General features: G+C 36.8%; 1 protein-coding gene across 47 annotated transcripts in view; it reads left to right on the top strand.

Moving 5' to 3' along the window:
* NRXN1 (neurexin 1) overlaps positions 1-18180 on the top strand; it is a 1160645-nt gene that overhangs the window by 928065 nt on the left and 214400 nt on the right. The window lies entirely within an intron of this gene.

Genomic DNA, 18180 nt, shown 5'->3' on the forward strand with positions numbered 1-18180 from the left:
CCTTCCCAAAGCATGGTGAAGGTTTCCTTAATAAAGCTTTGTTAGTGGTCTGCATTCATGTCTCGGAATGCATTCCATGCCAAGACACTGACGGTATAAGGAAATTTTATTTGGTTATCCACCACCTGCAGTCTTTCTTGAACAGATTCTGCAGAATATCTTTATTTCTCTTAGAAATGTGGTGAGGGAAGACTTGTTATCTTTCCTTAGTGTTCTGTTTTGTTTTGTTTTCTGGTTACTTTTAATTGGTTTTGGCAGCTACACCTCAAACCCCTTTTTGTTGCTTTTCAAAATGCATCGTAGTTTTAAATTAACCCCAGATAACACAAGTGCTTGTCTATAGTTATATTCCTTTACTGATTGACTTACCCTTGACTACCTTGAAATCCTTTGCCTTAAGTTTGAGGCTTTCATATCCAGGGGCTCATCTTCCCAGGAAATACAAGAATAGGTTTGTTTGTTCAAATCAGATGGCATGTTTAGTTACATTCAAGTAACCAGGCAAGTGAAAGAGATGCATCTGCTCCTGGGGTTTAGAGAAGGTCTCAGCAGTACCTGTTCCTAATTAACTTTTATTAGGTGTTCTGCTTCATTGGAGGCTTCTAAATTAAAGAGTAGTTTTAGACACAAGCAAGTGAATGTTTCCTAGTTGAATTCCTCATGACTTTAGTTTTTAAATCTGTTAATAGGAACTGTTAGTCCAGGCAATGACCAAGACCCTTCTTGCTCCAGAAGTCTATGATTTCTTATTTATGTGACTATAAGTACTTCCTAAAGAAAGCTTGTCTTTACCTGGCCAAGCATAGAAGTTTTTCTTCTCCCTTGTCTGTGGCTTTAATTTATTTTTCTTTTTCAGAATGCAGCTAGTTTACTCACTCTTTTCTTGAGTTACCACCATGAATCAGAATCTAGGAATTGTCAGGAATTTAAAAAAATCCCTGTGGACCTAAACACTAGTCTGTCTGGTACTATGCAGGTTGATGAAGATTTGAGGGTCATATGGGTGTGACATATCTACTCCTCCTAGGTTCTTAGCACAATTATTTTCTCTGGAAAATTTTCAGTGGTTGTTCTGATCAAACAAACTATCTTGCATTAACTTTTCTTCAGACCTCCTCTGCAAACCAGATTGCTGACTTGTCAGCAACCACCACACTGGAGGCTGTACTTAGGCCTATTTCCAGCCAACCTATTTAATCTTGGAACAAAGCCTCCCTGGGGACCTCAGCCCTGCCCTTATCCAGCACTCTGCCTCAGCCACTTTCCCTACATCTTCAAGCATTGCTTGTCAGGTACCTGCCAGTCTACGTCTACGCCAGCTATGTGGGGATTTGCCATCTCCAGTTACTCTAAACACCATTCTTTGCTGTCTTCATCTGACACCTGACTACTAAATTACTGCTTGCAGAACAGCACCTACACTTTTGGTCCTGATTGCCTATATCCTCACCACCTCCCTTGCACTTCCTAAGGGAAGAGGATCTCTTCCTAAGATACATCCAAACAAGTATAGTGTTACACAGCTCCTTTCTCATCAAGTGTTGTTTTAGGTATAAAAAGAAGATATCTCTTATGACTTAATTACTAAGATTTTGGCAGGGTAAAGACAAATAGATGGAAAGGTAAAAAATACCCTAAAGCCGGACTTTTAGAGCTTTCCTAGAGTACTTTCCTAACTGGACTACTCTCTATGCACACAGTATCTATGTACACTAGACCTTTCCTCTTATTTTCCTTCCAGGAAGCTACTGGGAGAAAGTCAAAGTTTCCAAGGAGTAGAGAGAAACACAACTGAAAGCTGAAGCAATGCACGGCCAACAAGTCTTATCTCTCGCCTCCCCCAATTCACATCAGAAAAGACATTTTAGAAAGATAGGAGTTTGGGAACACAAACTGTCTCATAAAGAAACATATGGGCTGGGTGCGGTGGCTCAAACCTGTAATCCCAGCACTTTGGGAGGCCGAGGCAGGTGGATCACAAGGTCAACAGATCGAGACCATCCTGGTCAACATGGTAAAACCCCGTCTCTACTAAAAATACAAAAAATTAGCTGGGCATGGTGGCACATGCCTGTAATCCCAGCTACTCAGGAGGCTGAGGCAGGAGAATTGCCTGAACCCAGGAGGCGGAGGTTGTGGTGAGCTGAGATCGTGCCATTGCACTCCAGCCTGCATAACAAGAGCAAAACTCCATCTCAAAAAAAAAAAAAAAAAAAAAAGAAACATATGAAGTAGCATAATGATACACACTTTACAGTTTCCATGAGAACTTTACTTTGCAGTAGAGTTACATGGGTTTTTAATTGCCTTAATGTCTATTTTGAAATTACGATGTTGCTGCTGCCTTTAGATCTATACAGTTAGCACACTTTACAAGAGCAAAATATGCTTGAGGTCCAATGTATTTCAATTCCTGTGTAAACAGCACGTGGTACCTGGAAGCCTTTTTAGAACTGCAAATAGGAAAAGGTAATTCTGCATCACAGTGTGTGTCAAAACTGCTGACACACACACACACACACACACACTCAAAACCACAACAAAAATAACTTTTCTCCTACACTTGTTTAGTAAAGCTGTTGGGACCATGTAGTGTACTTGTTTTTTTAACTACTATTGACTTGTCCTGACAAGTAGAATAACTGCTACCTAGGTGGACTTCTTTTGTTCCCCTGTTTTTTCCTGGAAAAATCCAGGGACATGACTGGTAATCAGTAATTGCAAATTTTTATTCCTGACAGGTGGGGTTTTCTCTCTCTGGCCTTTAACAGCCCATTTAGCCTCTCCAGCAGTTTACCCATCAGCAAAATGTAAATAGCTGAATTAATGTGAATAAAGTGCTCTGAAGATGAAAACTGCTCTGCACTGTAAGTGGAAACAGAGCAATTCTTCATATATTGAAGAAATAGTTATTGAACTTAGTGTCAATTCTGTGCACAGCTCTTTAAAGATCACAGAGTTGTACAAGACAAGGTCCATGTCCTCTAGAAGAGTCATTCCCATCTTAATGACAGATAACCTCCTAAATTGTAACTAGTTCAAAACTGGACTTGCTTAGAGATTACAAGACTGAGCTTGGTGACATCTTGAAAATATAAATTGACCAAAGGAAACTCTAGTTCGTTATTCATGATAATGGAATAAACTTAAGCAGTAAGGTTTGTCAGTGGTATTCAAACAGATGGATAGTCACTGAAACACCAGCCTTTTAGGATGCTCTGGCACAATGGTGTTAATGATTAATTAAATGGAAAAGGACTGCATAAAAATCATTCTCTTGAAGATTAATGATGAACATGTTTACAGCTTTCAACCCAAGCTGAGGGCCACATTTTTGGAAATCTTGTCTAAGTTGACCCCGTTTAATATTTGCTTCCAAAGAATCTGACAGTCCTGCAAAATTAATATGAGTTTCAGAGGACCAGGCTCGGTGGCTCATGCCTACAATCCCACCTCCCCTTTGGGAGGCCAAGGGGGATGGATCACGAGGTCAGGAGATCGAGACCATCCTGGCTAACAGGATGAATCCTCATCTCTACTAAAAAAAAAAAATACAAAAAATGTAGCCAGGTATGGTGACACATGCCAGTAGTCCCAGCTACTTGGGAGGCTGAGGCAGGAGAATTGCTTGAACCTAGGAGGTGGAAGTTGTAGTGAGCCAAGATGACACCACTGCACTCCAGCCTGGGCAACAGAGTAAGACTCTGTCTCAAAAAAAAAAAAAAAAAAAAAAAAAAAAAAGTTTCAGAGGCGCTCAACTGATGCCTAAGCATGGTTTCAAGAAGGAATAAGCTTTTCTTAATGATACCAGTAACAATACACTTAAGTAAAACACATTAGGCCATGTTCATGAAAAAATATTTTTGGTCAAAAATTATATATTAAATATTATTAGTAATTACATCTGGCAAAGAATTGGCCTTCCAAGACCCTGAATCCTCAACCAAACCCCTTGGGCTGCAGCAACTCTTCAAGTCTTCACCTGTAGGATGCATAAAGGAGGATTTTTGAACCACTTCAGCAGATTTTAAATGAACTTAAAGTCCTTTTGGAGATCATAATACTGATTAACATATAAATGGTTAATAATGAAAACTTTATAAAAGCTGAACTTCATTCAATCTAGAGTTTCCGAACTGCCTTACATGCAGAGCACTTTTTTGTTTTTGTTTTGGTGACTTGGGATATTGTTCGTTGGTTTGCATGTTTTTCTTTCCCATAGGGGCAGAATATAGAACATACTATGTAACAGCATTCCTTGAGGGACAGTTTGAAACCTACTTAAGTAGAGGATACCTCCTTAATTTCTAGTTAAGATTTTAATCCCAATTCTTTTGCTGCTCTCATACTTGAGAAGGTGGATTGGTTCTCTGAGCCCTGAGAAGTACCTATGGAGATGGGGGTTTCTGTCTTTATGGGCTTCGTGTTGGTTCCTTTAGAAAAGAGGATGCCTAAGAAGGACATTCTTATTCCTTCTACTAAAAGCTGCCCCCGGCTTGGTTGTGCCCATCTTCAGAACATCCTTGATTGGGGTGGATCAAGAGAATTGAGGGAAGTTTTGAGCTCTCTACACAGATTGAATGGAGTGGGCCACTAAGAAATTCCTCCAGATGGAATAATAGAAATCTTCACTCCTGTGCTCATCAGAACAAGACGAGGGAGGATATCAGTGGAAAGAAGGGACAAAACCATGTGTGGCCTCTGAAAACTTAATTACGGTCTCTAAATCTAAGTTGTTTTTAATCTGTAAAATGGGAATAATAGCCTGCTTATGTAGTAGTTATGGAAGAAAAGCTGAGATGACCTGTGTGCTGATCATAGTGTCTGGCATTTCTAATTGAGAGTATTACATAGAAAATATATGTTTTGGAGTATGATATAGAAAATGTAAATTATATTCAGGTTCACTTAACTTTCAACTGCAATTCAGTTTGATTTGTTTTGGAGTCAATTCAAGTAAAAATTCTAAAATTTGACATGGAGACTTTCTGCCTTACATTAAAGTAAATATTTTTATTGTTGTTTTAAGGAGTGTCTAAAATGACTTTGTTAATACCTGGGAAGTACATGATTCTAACATGCCCCCAAGTAGGCCCACCTATTTTTTTGCCAGGCATCTATGAAGATTGTCTTTTTATTTTAGGAAGGGAGGAAGGCAGGAAGGGAAGAAAGGAAGGGAGGGAGGAAGGAAGGGAGGGACGAAGGAAGGGAAGGAGGGAGGGAGGGGGGAGGGAGGGAGGGAAGGAGGGAGGGAGGGAGGGAGGGAAGGAGGGAGGGTGGGAGGGAGGGAGGGAGAGAAGGGAAGGAAGGAAATCAAGCAATGAGAGAGACATTGCTGACCTGGATCTAGAGGTCTACAAGTTGATTTCTTTTTTTTCTTTTTTTGAAAGAAGGAAAGAAAAAAAAAGGAGTGAAGGAGAGGAAGAAAGAGGAAGAAAAAGAGGGAGAGAGAACAGAAATGTTGCTTTATTCTAAAAAAAATGGGTATTAGTAATGGCCAATCAATGTTTCATTTAAACCTATGAGTAGGTGTGATGTGGTATTGACAAGAATGTATATTTTGTGTATTTAAAGTGGAGAGCTCTATGAATATTTATTAAGTTTACTTGTTCCAGATCTGAGTTTGAGTCCTTGATATCCTTATTAATTTTCTGTCTCATTGAGTCTAAGTCTCTATGTATCTGGGTGTTAGGATCATTAGCTCTTGTTGTTGCATTGATCCTTTTACCACTGTACCTTGTTGCTTTAAAATCCATTTTATCAGATACGAGAATTGCAACTCCTGCTTTTTATTTATTTATTTTTGCTCTCCATTTGGTTGGTAAATCTTTCTCCATCCCATTGTTTTGAGTCTTTGTGTATCCTTGCGTGTGAAATGGGTCTGGATGTAACATACCATTGGGTTTTGGCTGTATCTTTTGATTGGGGGATTTAGTCGATTTAAATTTAGGATTACTGCCATTTGATGTTAACTGGCTGTTTTATCTATTCATTGATGTAAATTCTTCTTTATTTGATGCTCTTTACTTTTTGGTATATTTTTAGAAAGGCTAATACTGGTTGTTTCTTTCTATGTGTAATGCTTCTTTCAGAAGCTCTTGTAAAGCAGGCTTGGTGGTAATAAAATCTCTGAGTACTTGCTTGTTCATAAAAGATTTTATTTTTCCTTCAGTTGTGAAGCTTAGTTTGGCTGGATATGAAATTCTGGGCTGAAAGTTCTGTTCTTTAAGGATGTTGAATATTGGCCCCCACTCTCTTCTGGCTTGTAGAGTTTCTGCTGAGAGATCTGCTGTAAGTCTGATAGGCTTCCCTTCATGGGTAACCCGACCTTTCTCTCTGGCTGCCCTTAGTATTTTCTCCTTCGTTTCAACCCTGGTGAATCTAATGATTATGTGCCTTGGGGTTGCTCTTCTTGAGGAATATCTTTGTGGTGTTCTCTGTATTACCTGGGGAAGATTATCTTTTTTAAGGAACAAATTGGTCTAGCAATGTAATTTCTGAATTCTATTTCATAGCTCTGTACATTAAAATCAATGATTTTGTTATTATATTAGGATTCATGGAGCATGGTTTGTGAAACTTATTGTTTAAGCAAAATAAAATTTTCTTTAACTTGTTAACTCTCCTCCCTTTCTGGATACCTGATAATTATTTTATTTTAAAAAGTAATCCTACATAAATTTGCACTTAATTTTCTACAATTTGTTTTCCATGTGGGAGAAAAACAATGCTTTTAAACATATTCCAGTGAAAATCTGCCAAGACAGTAGACTTCTCAGCATCTTGCTTCACTACATTATGTCCAATTTTAGGAAAGAATGTATGTGGAGTAGTCAGAACTATCCAATTATTTAGTTTAAGCAGAAGTAACAGGCTCTTTGATCAAAGAAATCTGCCTTTGCTTTCCTCCAGTTTCACATCAGTTGTACTTCAAGAAAAATGCTTTAGTATTGATATAAATTTCATAAAGCTGAGGTACTCAGATTGAATGATTTCTCATTTGTTTGCCTTTCTGTGACATCAGCTAAGATGTCATAGGATTTCTCTTGAGTTTTACTATCTTGAGAATCAATTTGCCACCTTGAGGAATAAATGTTTGATTTGTTGTTCACCAGAAATTTATTTATTTATTTAGAGTTGGAGTCCCAATGTTGTTGCCCAGGCTGGAGTGCAGCAGAGTGATCTCGGCTCACTGCAACCTCCATCTCCTGAGTTTAAGCAATTCTCCTGCCTCAGCCTCCTGAGTAGCTGGGGTTACAGGCACCCACCACCATGCCTGTCTAATTTTTGTGCTTTTAATAAAGATGGGGTTTCATCATATTGGCCAGGCTGGTCTTGAACTCCTGACCTCTAGTGATCTGCCTGCCTTGGCCTCCCAAAGTGTTGGGATTAGAGGCATGAGCCACCATGCCCAGCCACTTTATTTATTTGTTAACACCCTGCTTATTAAGACTCTTTAGATTTAGAGAATTTATCTTTTCTTGGAGTACTCTTTTGGAGCATCAGATGTGTATTCAGCAATCCCAGTGAGATGAATTTTACACCATGAGGTCTGTTTTATTTTCCTGTGGCATACTATTCACATTTTCTTTGAAATCCATTGGTGTATATATTTCTGTAAATATTTCTAATTTAAACTCTGCCTTTCATTGCCAAAAGATAATGAGATGGTCCTTCTTTTACTCACATGTTTCCTGATGATATTGTGTTAGAATACTTTAAAATGCATCAGGATGAATTTTAACTTAATTGGTGAAAGCATCAAAGAATATATATTATAGACTCAAGAAAAATTGGTTCTAGGAAATGAAAGATGTCATCATGACACATAGGCTTTCTCCATCTCTTTTTCCTTTTTTCCTCCATGCTTTGCCCTGGTACCAACAAACTTACATCTTCTCAGAGATATCTTTTCACTTATAGCTCCTACCATGTGCCAGCCAATGTTGAGCAGCTCAAACATCTCAGCTATATTGGTTGCTGGGTGAGAAAAAAAGATACAGTATATCAAAATATCTCTGCTCAGCCTGGTAGCTACCATATCTTTTTTCTTACCCGGTAACCAATCTTTCAGCTGTTTTACATATTGAATAGTGATGAAGGAAGACATCTATGATGAAAAGATAAGGGAAGTTGCAGAGAAAAATGAAAGTAACTGGGAAGTAAAATCAAGGAGAGTTGTTTTGACTAGGCTCATTTTTGCTTGATGTTCCTTGAGAGGTGTTTAAAAGAACTTTGCCATCAGGCTAAGCTGAAAACTGTTCTTCTCTCCCCTGACTCTTTTTCTTTGGCTTCTTTTCTTATCTGACCTTTATTGTACCCCAAAGGAAGTGAAGGAATATTTTGTTATAAGTTGAGACTTAGGGCCTGTTTCTGATAGGATAAATACAAAGCAGAAAGACTTTCCATATTTTGTGTATGTCATCATCATTCTACAGCACAGCCACATGACTTCCTAGTCATTGCTATCTTCTAAATTTGTGTCTCTTATATTGTGAAATAAGTGATAAGACATACAGTAAGGTACCTGTAAAGAAGGCACATTAAATTGATACCGACTGCCAGTTTTCTGTGGAGCCCTGATGATGATGTGAAGGAGGATGAGAAGATATTGGTAAATTTCAGAAAACTCAACTCTAACAGCTAGGCAAAATGATATTTGAAGCATAAGTGTTCTCACATTCCTATTTCAAGTGACAGAAAAAGAAACCCTGTACTTTTTTAAACATGATTTTAATCAGGTTTTTAAAAATTTTAGGTTATGTATGATTTATGTACTAATACTTTGAGTTTCGCTCATAATAAAAATATAGAGCAATGTTTTGGTGAAAAAGTAAAGTAGCTAGTAAATAGAGAACGTAATTTTTCTTTTTCATTTTACCTTGCCCTTTTAAGATTCCCCTATATTTAATTCAGATTGAACTCCTGTCATATGTTTATTTGATAGGGTCTGATTCACATTATCTCCCTAGTGAATGGAGGAACCAAGAGTGACTGGGGAACTGCAAAGCAGAGCTATTAAATTTATATTTACTGCTAATCATTTCAACTCCTGGCAGGCAGCCTAATTGCAAGCACAAAGAGAATGCTCATGAGAATCATGGTCATATAACTTGTTCAGTGACTTTCACTAAGACACATGGTTTGTGAAAGCTCCAGGTTTATTGGGAGAGTAAATATTATTGCAGCTTGAGTTTTCTTGTACTGTTTCCAACTCAGGATTTATGGAATATAATTTAATGAAATATATAATTTAAAGAGATGAGGCAAAAATGTGATTACTATCTTCCCATCCTGTCTTTTTGGGACAGGCAGCAATGCATAAGCTGCTTAAAAGGCCAAAAACTAATCGAGGGGTTTTTCTACGCATAGTTTCCATTAATGTTAATGACTTTTTCTGGGCACAGTTTCTATTAATGTTAATGAGATGTTCTCTTGAAGAAAAGGGATGAAGAAAGAAAAGAAAACTGTTCTCTCTTTATTTGCTTCAAGTATTTTCTGATATAAGCTTAGAATAAATGTCTAATAATGAAGTACACTGATTCCAAAGACAGAAAATTATTCACCTCTTATTTTTGCTTCTATTATATCTTACTTGCTTTTTAAAAATTATTTTTATTGATCAATCTGTAGGTACAATGACTATATCAGTTATATTAGCAGCACCAACTTTTTTCTCAACCAAAAATCTCTATTACATTTAGTATATTCCAATAAGATTTTTATTTTATTTGCTGAATTTTACCTGTACCCACCACTTAAACAGAGTGCATGTTATAATGATGGAGCAATAGTTAAATATTAAGGGAAGGTGAATTATAGTCAGAAAAAAAAAAGGATAGGAAAGGTGTTTTCTTAACATTTATTCAGGGTCAGTCAAACACACCTGCAGCAGAAAGAGCAATGTTCTAATGTGTGCTGCATGCCTAATATGTCAATTTCTGTATTAAAATTGTATGCTGAAAAGGGCATGTTTAAAATCCTGCCTAGTGGCAGCATTTTCACTCAGTCTGGGTGCCAAAATGGATGAAATACATTTTTATTGCTAAGACTGTAGTTTTTCCTTTTCTGCTATTGTTCTGGTTTTTTCTGTTCCTGTGCTTCGTTGAATAAAACAGTATATTTCCTAATGGAGTAAACTGGTCACTTATAAGTTACTCATAATTTTCCCAAAACAAAACAAAAAAAAGCCTGTTGCTCAAAAATCTTAGTTGGGTTATACCACAGGAAAGTGAAGCCAAATGATGAATCATTTCAACCCCTGCAAAAAGGCCACATCCAAAAAATATCCAGGTTCTCCCATATTACTCACATATGAGTGTGAGCATATGCATATGCATGTTAAACTCTATGGGAATTTTTCATTTTCTTTTCCTTAATTTTCTTTATTGCTAATTTCTATCTTATCTACAACTTGGTATTCATGTCCCCAGATCAGCATACAAATGAGAATTTCATTAACTTTAAAGCTTAACTGTAACCAAAAATGTTAATATTAAAGCCAGGATCTTAGTTAATGTTTTTATGGAAGGAGACGTGATTTGTCTTTGCTCTCTTGTCACTGGGTTGTCGTAGTTTCATCTGTCTTTCCAGTTTCTGTCCCATTTTGAAAAAAAATCTTGAAAAAGAAATAGCTAGATTGCCGTTAACCCCAGGATTTCATGTCCTGCTGGCCCCTGTTTTTGGTACAAGGCCAGATGTATAATCTTATATACTTCAAGGCACATAAGAGAGAAAACTCTGGAAATACTCTTCTATGCTACTTAGAGACTTTGAATTAAAATAAAAAACAATGACAAAGATTATGTAGATTGTATTCAACTGTGCTAATTTTACATTCAAATGCTATTTCTGAAATTTAGGACTACTGAGAACCAAACTGGTTATTTAAAAGGTAATATTGCTGCCATATTTTTCACAAATCAATAATTGATTATAGGACCATTACAGTTACTGGTATTGTGCTCAGTGTTCAGAGTATAAAGGATTAGAGGCAGTTCCAAAATAATAAATTAATAACTTGTCATGTCAAGGAGTAGTCAGAACTCATTTGCTGTTGTTACTCATGTACATTCATATATATGTTTGTATACATATACAAATGAGTTCTGACTATTCCTTGAAATAATAAAGTATGAATAATTGTATGGTGAGTAGTGAATCAATAGAGTTATAAACTCAAAAGGACTAAAGAACTGCTAGATCTAAGGGCATAACAAGAGGAACTGGGATCTCTGAGGACCATTTTAAGACTAAAGATGTGATGGTGAGAAGGAAAGATATATTTTAAACATTTTAAGTTTTTTTGACATATATTTCATTGTTATGTATTTACTGATGAAAGTATTTTTTAAATAATAGTGTAAAAGTTAAATTCTTAAATGATTTTACTTATAAGGCATTCTAGAAAAGCCGAAATTACGGGGAGGTAAGTCTGATGAATGATTGTCAGGGACTGGGGTGGAGGAAGGGAACTGACCTGAACAACTGGGCACAGTGGAACTGTTTGGGGTGATGGAAATATTTTGTATCTTGCTGCTGTGGTGGTTACAACTATATGCATTTGTAATAATCACCAAACTGGATGCTTTAAAATTTTATGGTTCTTTTATTTTGCTTCTGTGTATTAACAATAGGAAGAAGTGGGCTTTCTTGAGAAGCCACTAGAATCTATATTGAAATATCATATATAATGAAAAATGATGTTCAGAGTTCTAGAAAACTTAAGTATAAAATAAGTTTTAAATTTGACTCTAAATTTCAATTCCCTGTTTAAGACAAGCCCGGACTACCAGGAGTCTAGAATTTAGTTAGGTAAAAACTTTATTCAATATTCTTATTAAGGTGAATGGTAGCCATCAATGTCAATTCTCAATCTTCGTATTCATGGACTATAAGCAGCATTGTACATCATCGATCATTCCCTCCTAAGCAAAACACTTGTTCACTTCATTTCTAGAGCCATACACTCTCCTAGGTTTTCTCCTGTTTTTCATGTTGTTTCTCCTTGGTCCCCTTTTCTGGTTCTTCCTCAACACCCCGAGAGCTCAGTGTGGGACTCTTCTTTTTTCTACTTAACAGCCACTGCCCTGGAGATCCCATCCCTCATTGCTTTTAATACCATCTGTCTGTGATACTTCCAGATTTGGCTTCTATATTCTAAACTCATGTCCCCTTTTAATTACCTGATTTCTACCAACTGTGGTTGTCAGCAATTAATCTGATATTTCTTTCTTTCTTTTTTTTTTTTTTTTTTTTTGAGACGGAGTTTCGCTTTTGTTACCCAGGCTGGAGTGCAATGGTGCGATCTCGGCTCATCGCAACCTCCGCCTCCTGGGTTCAGGCAACTCTCCTGCCTCAGCCTCCTGAGTAGCTGGGATTACAGGCACGCGCCACCATGCCCAGCTAAATGTTTGTATCTTTAGTAGAGACGGGGTTTCACCATTTTGACCAGGATGGTCTCGATCTCTTGACTTCGTGATGCACCCGCCTCGGCCTCCCAAAGTGCTGGGATTACAGGCTTGAGCCACCGCGCCCGGCCTAATCTGATATTTCTTTCAAAATTTGCCCTTGCCGCAATACCCGTCTGAAGGATTAGCAATTCAATAGCAATTCAAGGCAACTCTCTGTTGCCTTTTTCAAAAACCTTGAAACCGTCTTGAGCTGTTTCTTTATCCTGCACCTCACATCCAATTTTTCAGCAAATCTTGTTGCCCCTACCTTAATGTGACTTAATTATGACTAAAATGCAATAAAATTTGACCACTTCTTAGTATTTCAATAGTCTACTAATTGTTCTCTGTACTTGTATTTTAGGCTTTTTTCAACCTATTCCCAAAGAATCTGAGAATGAGCTTTTTAAAACCCTAAATCAGATTGTGTCAATTATCTGTTCAGAATCATCTAATGAGTACTGGTCTTGGCCAGAGTGAAGTCCAACAGTTTTCCATTGACCCATGACGTCCTATATGATCTTGCACCCCTCGCACACTTTACCCCTTGCTTTCCTCCAGCCACATGACCTGTTTCCTCCAATCAAATACCATGTTTGCTTGTTTGCTTTCTCCTCCAAGCCTTTCTGCGTAGTCTTTCCTTGCCCTGAATGCTTTTCTCCCAGACATTAACATGGTTCTTTACCTCCTTTGATCTGTACAAGGTCAACTTTCTAGTGAGGCTTTCTTTGGCCACTCTTTCAGTGCCACCTGCTCACTTCTTTTACGTCTTTCCCACGTTTTATATTTCATTCACTTATTGAAGTTATTTTCTGTTTCTCCATTGTAGAATGAAAGCTATAGGAGAACAGAGTTTTTTGTCTGTTTCACTACTGTGTACCTGGCATTTAGAAAAGTGCCTGGCATATAGAAGGTCTTCATCAATAAATATAAGTTGAAATTAATATAATTACATTTAAAATTTACTACTAATAAATTGAGTATTAGAGATACTTTAGTATCTATCACTCTAGGAAACAGAGAGAAGACAAATATTTTCTGGGCTCAGTTGCTTAGGAAAGATTTAGTGAAAGCAAATTAGCCTGATATCTACCATGTAGAAGCCTTTCAGTAGGTGTGCTGGGCAAATCAGTGAATAAATGAATTCCTTTAATACACCTGCATTCAAACCTAGGAATCACATGACTAGGCCTGATTACTTGATAATTTTTTATGTATTAGGAGTATTTGGAAAAAAGTATACCGGGAATAAATTTGTTCCCAGTTTTGAAAAGAAAAGTCAGATTTCTCAAGGAACATGTGTTAATGGACGCTACCTCTAGGACCTGGAAATGAGTCTTTGTCCTAGCAAGTGTTGTGAAACACACTGAGACAAGCAGCCTGATGCTAGGTGTTTCTATGCACACTTCTTCTTCCATTTGAGGATGTGATGTCAGATGAAATTGAAGTGTCTTCACAATCGCCAAACAAAGAACAAAGCCCCTTCATGTTTTGTGAAAACAGCAAGTGACGATGGGATTACCATGCACTTTGCGTGATCTCTCCTGTACAGGCCACTGAAAGAGGGCTTGTGGCCAGTCAGCTTGAGTTAATTAGAGTAGTCAAGTGTTAAGCATTGTTTCGGACCTCGTTAATACAACTGCTCAGGGAGAAGTTTTTATGTGGAAAAATTAGCCTTTGCTGTCAAGAGCACTGGAAAGACATCTTTCAGCCTCTGGTGAGGATCTCAGTTTCTCCATTATCACCTCTGGTAACAGAAGAGAAGGTACTTTTGATTCATTGTCACGTTCAGACAAGTGAAGAAAGATGCTTTTCAACAAGTGTGAATAGATTTTGGTAAACAAACGAGATTTTTTTTTTTGAAGGGATATTTAAACAGCAAGTGTATTTGCTCTAGTGCAGCTTGGCTGTCTAGACTCGAGGGACTGTCTTTAGTTGTGTTCAGCATAAGTTATCAGCAAACAGATTTACTATGAAAATGCAGTAACTATACTACTTCCTCTGGAAATATTTTCTGTATATGAGGAGATTCTCTGAAGAAAATTGCCTTTGCTGGTTTTGTTTATTTAGTATGTCCTTCTCCCTTCTGGTTGTATGCTGTTTCATATTACACTGTAAATAACCCATAGCTTTATTGACCTCTGGCAATCTTTAGGAAAGTTCTATTTTGTATGGTTTACTTTAGATTTGCTTTAAGTACATCGATGATTCAATCTCACTAAACCTTAATAATAAAGTATTAGAATGTTTTCTTCCAATAACAAAGTACTAGGATGTTTTCTTCCATACTAATCAAAAAAATCATAGTCTGTATCCCACACTTTTGTGTCTTACTTTATGTTCTCCTGGTTAAAAGACTTTCATTGTGAGCATACAATGTAGTGTATAAGGTACAGTCGTTCTTCCAAGGGTTGGTTCCAGAAACATTCCCCCACACACAGACACACAACAAAACCTATAATGTCGATGTTTAAGTCCCTTATATAAAATGGAGTCATATTTGCACATCACTTACATGCATCTTCCTGCAGATGTGAAACCCACAGATTACAGAGTTCTTCCACTGACTAATTGTGTGATCTTTGTTATCTTCTTTGTGCCTTAGTTTCATGATATGCAAAATGGAGTTTATTATGCTACCTACTTTTCAAATTGTAAGGATTAAATGAATGAGATAAGGCTGGGCGCAGTAGCTCACATGTGCTATCCCAGCACTTTGGGAGACCGAGGCAGATGAATCACTTGAGGTCAGGAGTTTGAGACCAGCCTGGCCAACATGGCAAAACCCTATCTCCAATAAAAATACAAAAAATTAGCCTTGCTTGGTGGCACACCTATAATTCTAGCTACTCAGGAGGCTGAGGCAGGAGAATTGCTAGAACTGAGGGGTGGAGGTTGCAGTCAGCTACATCGTGCCACTGTCCTCCAGCAGCCTGACAGAGTGAGACTCTTGTCTCAAAAAAAAAAAAAAAGAGAGAGGGTAACTAAAGTGCTTAAAACATTGTCTGGAATATTATAAGTGCTTACTAAATAACAAATCCTGTTAGCAACACACTCTCACACTCTAAGTTCAAGTATCAGCAATCAATCAAAGTCACATTTAGGCAATGGATTTTATCAAATGATCAGTAACTTACTCAAAATTCTCTTAAAATGCTTTAGTGGAAATATAGCTTTTGTGGCATCAGTGGTTGCCACTGTAGGACAGTAAGGATAGAATAAGTGAGAGGTTTTGTTTAATAATAAGTGGAAAGATAACTTTTTCATAACTTAAGCAGAATCTATTAAAGTAAGTTCCAGAAAGATGACACTATTTAATAAATAGAGACTGAGTACCATTATCAAATCAGTAAAAGTCAATGACTTAATTACGCTATATATTTTAATGAAATATATATCTATATTTAACAACAATCTAAGACAGTGGGAATAGATGTTTGTACTTTCATTTCATGTTGTGGATAGCATGCGTCTCCATTACATAGTAGAGAGCCTATTTTGAAAAGTAATTATTTTTAAAAAGTTTTGAAGATGAAGTTACCTTATTGTGTTTATCCCTAAAAATAAACTATAAATAGTATTCTGAGCAATACTGGTTTCTGGGCCTAAGGTCTACTTTTTGCCTGAGAACATATGTATTCATTCATGTATGTATGCTTGTGTGCGTGTTAGTGTGTGTGCATACGTATGTATTTGGATCTTGGTCCTTAAACATTTTCTGAGTTCCCTAGTCATATTTTATAAAGGTGTACATAGTGCCATTTTTTTACATTTTAATTTTATATTGATATTTGCCTCTACCTTATATATGTTTTCTTTGAGAGCACTGCATTGAACTCAGATTGCACTTATATGAGAAACAAAGTGAAAAATTACAAGTGTAATATTAAATGGACTTTTAATTTGCCTCTTTATTATTGGCTTTTTGATTAACAATAGAGCAAGAGTCTATTAAGAGCCGCTCCAAGAAGAACATTTGCTGAAGTCCAGGACTACAAATTGGGTGCCCATGTTAAAACTATCACAGGTTCCTTCTTGCACTGAATCAAAAACATGGCTGAACATTTTTCTAAAAGCAAACCCCTGAGACAGCCTTTATACAATACTTATGGGATTTTTTTTGGTATCCTTCTTCTCGAATGCTACTGGAAAAAATATTAAGAGCAAAACTGAAATATAAAAATGACTATGGTAAATATAAGAGAATGACTCTAAAACAGGTAGTTAGGTATGGCAATTTCAAGGATTGATGGGTGAACCAAGAGACTTTATATACACCCGTATGTTTTAGTTCCTTTGGCCTTGTTAACAGAATTAGGATTTTAAAACAAAATCTTTTGAGCTAGGATTACACTTTTTTACTGTATTTTTCACTCATCCCAGAAGAAAGGCTTTTTACATTTTACATTCGAATGATAGATGTTTTTCTTTTTAATGAACCTTTTCTTTCAACCTTTCCCTATTTACAATAAGGTTTTGCATCTCCCTAATCCCTGCTGTGGGCCTTTAGACATGACAAAGAAAGCTCTGATGAAACACAAGAAAACACTTGCAATTTCTTTTCTTTTATGACTTTTTAGAAGAATCTATATCCACACTTACATACCTCCTTACGTTTTCCAAATAAAAAAGACCCTCAGGTTTTCACTTTGTAGGGAGCATTTATCAGAAAAAGTATCCTGTAAGAAAGTGAATAAATTTCTACTGTTTGCATTCTTTTTTAAAATTATTCTTAAAAGAATTTCAATATACCTAGCCTTCCAAAAGAGAAAGACACATAATGGATAGACATTCTGGCAAAGCGTGAACTAGACAAAAGTTGATGCAGTGGCTATTTCAGGATTAAATTCCCATATATTAATTTTAAAATTAAGATGTGGAGAGATTTTAACTTGGATAAAATGCACAGCACAAAGCTCTTACAGAGATGTGAGGCATCTGTTCTAGTCTAGTGGCCTATGTAAATGTAAAACTTTATCAGGAATTACGTAAGACCAACAATAGAAACCAATGACACATTAACACACAAGTATTGTGCCTTTCGAGATGCACAGAATTTTTCCCAAACAAAAATAAACCTGGCTTTAAACTCTAACTTACGTGCAACAAAATCCTTCCTGCTGGTGAATTAAAATGTATTCCAGAGTTATGTTAGAGGAAGGCTAAAACTGACATCTGTCCTAGATTATGTCACTGTCCAATCCATCGCTGATAGAAGCTAAATCTGAAGGTGTGACTGCCTCAGTACCTCTAAGCCCATAGGAACCCCCAGATTTCTTGAGTCACTATACTTTGTAAAGCTATTTATAGAGCCTGCTTTTGAATTTAAATGAAGTAAAATCATACACAGAACTAGACTCTCTTTTCTGTTGAGCTACTTATAAAAGCTAAAGAAAAGAAAACTTTATTTTGGAGAAATACTCTTTTATTACACTCTTCCTCTAGTCAAAATACACGCCAATTAGAATGTCATAGTCAAATTGCTATTCCAATGTTGTCTAAAGAAAATTCTGTCATGACCAGCCTATGATTTTAGGAACCAGGGGACAGGGAAGCTTCATATAATTTACATTCAAATTATTTAAATATTTTTAAAAGACTGATTCTATCCATGAAACTTCTCCATACATTACAGCTTTGCTACTTAAAATGTTATCTGCAGACTGGCAGTGTCAGTATCACTTAGGAGCTTGTGAGAAATGCAGACGTAGGCCCATTCCAGGTCTAC

The sequence above is a fragment of the Callithrix jacchus genome, chromosome 14, assembly GCF_049354715.1.
Source record: "Callithrix jacchus isolate 240 chromosome 14, calJac240_pri, whole genome shotgun sequence".
In the NCBI taxonomy this organism is placed as follows: domain Eukaryota; kingdom Metazoa; phylum Chordata; class Mammalia; order Primates; family Cebidae; genus Callithrix; species Callithrix jacchus.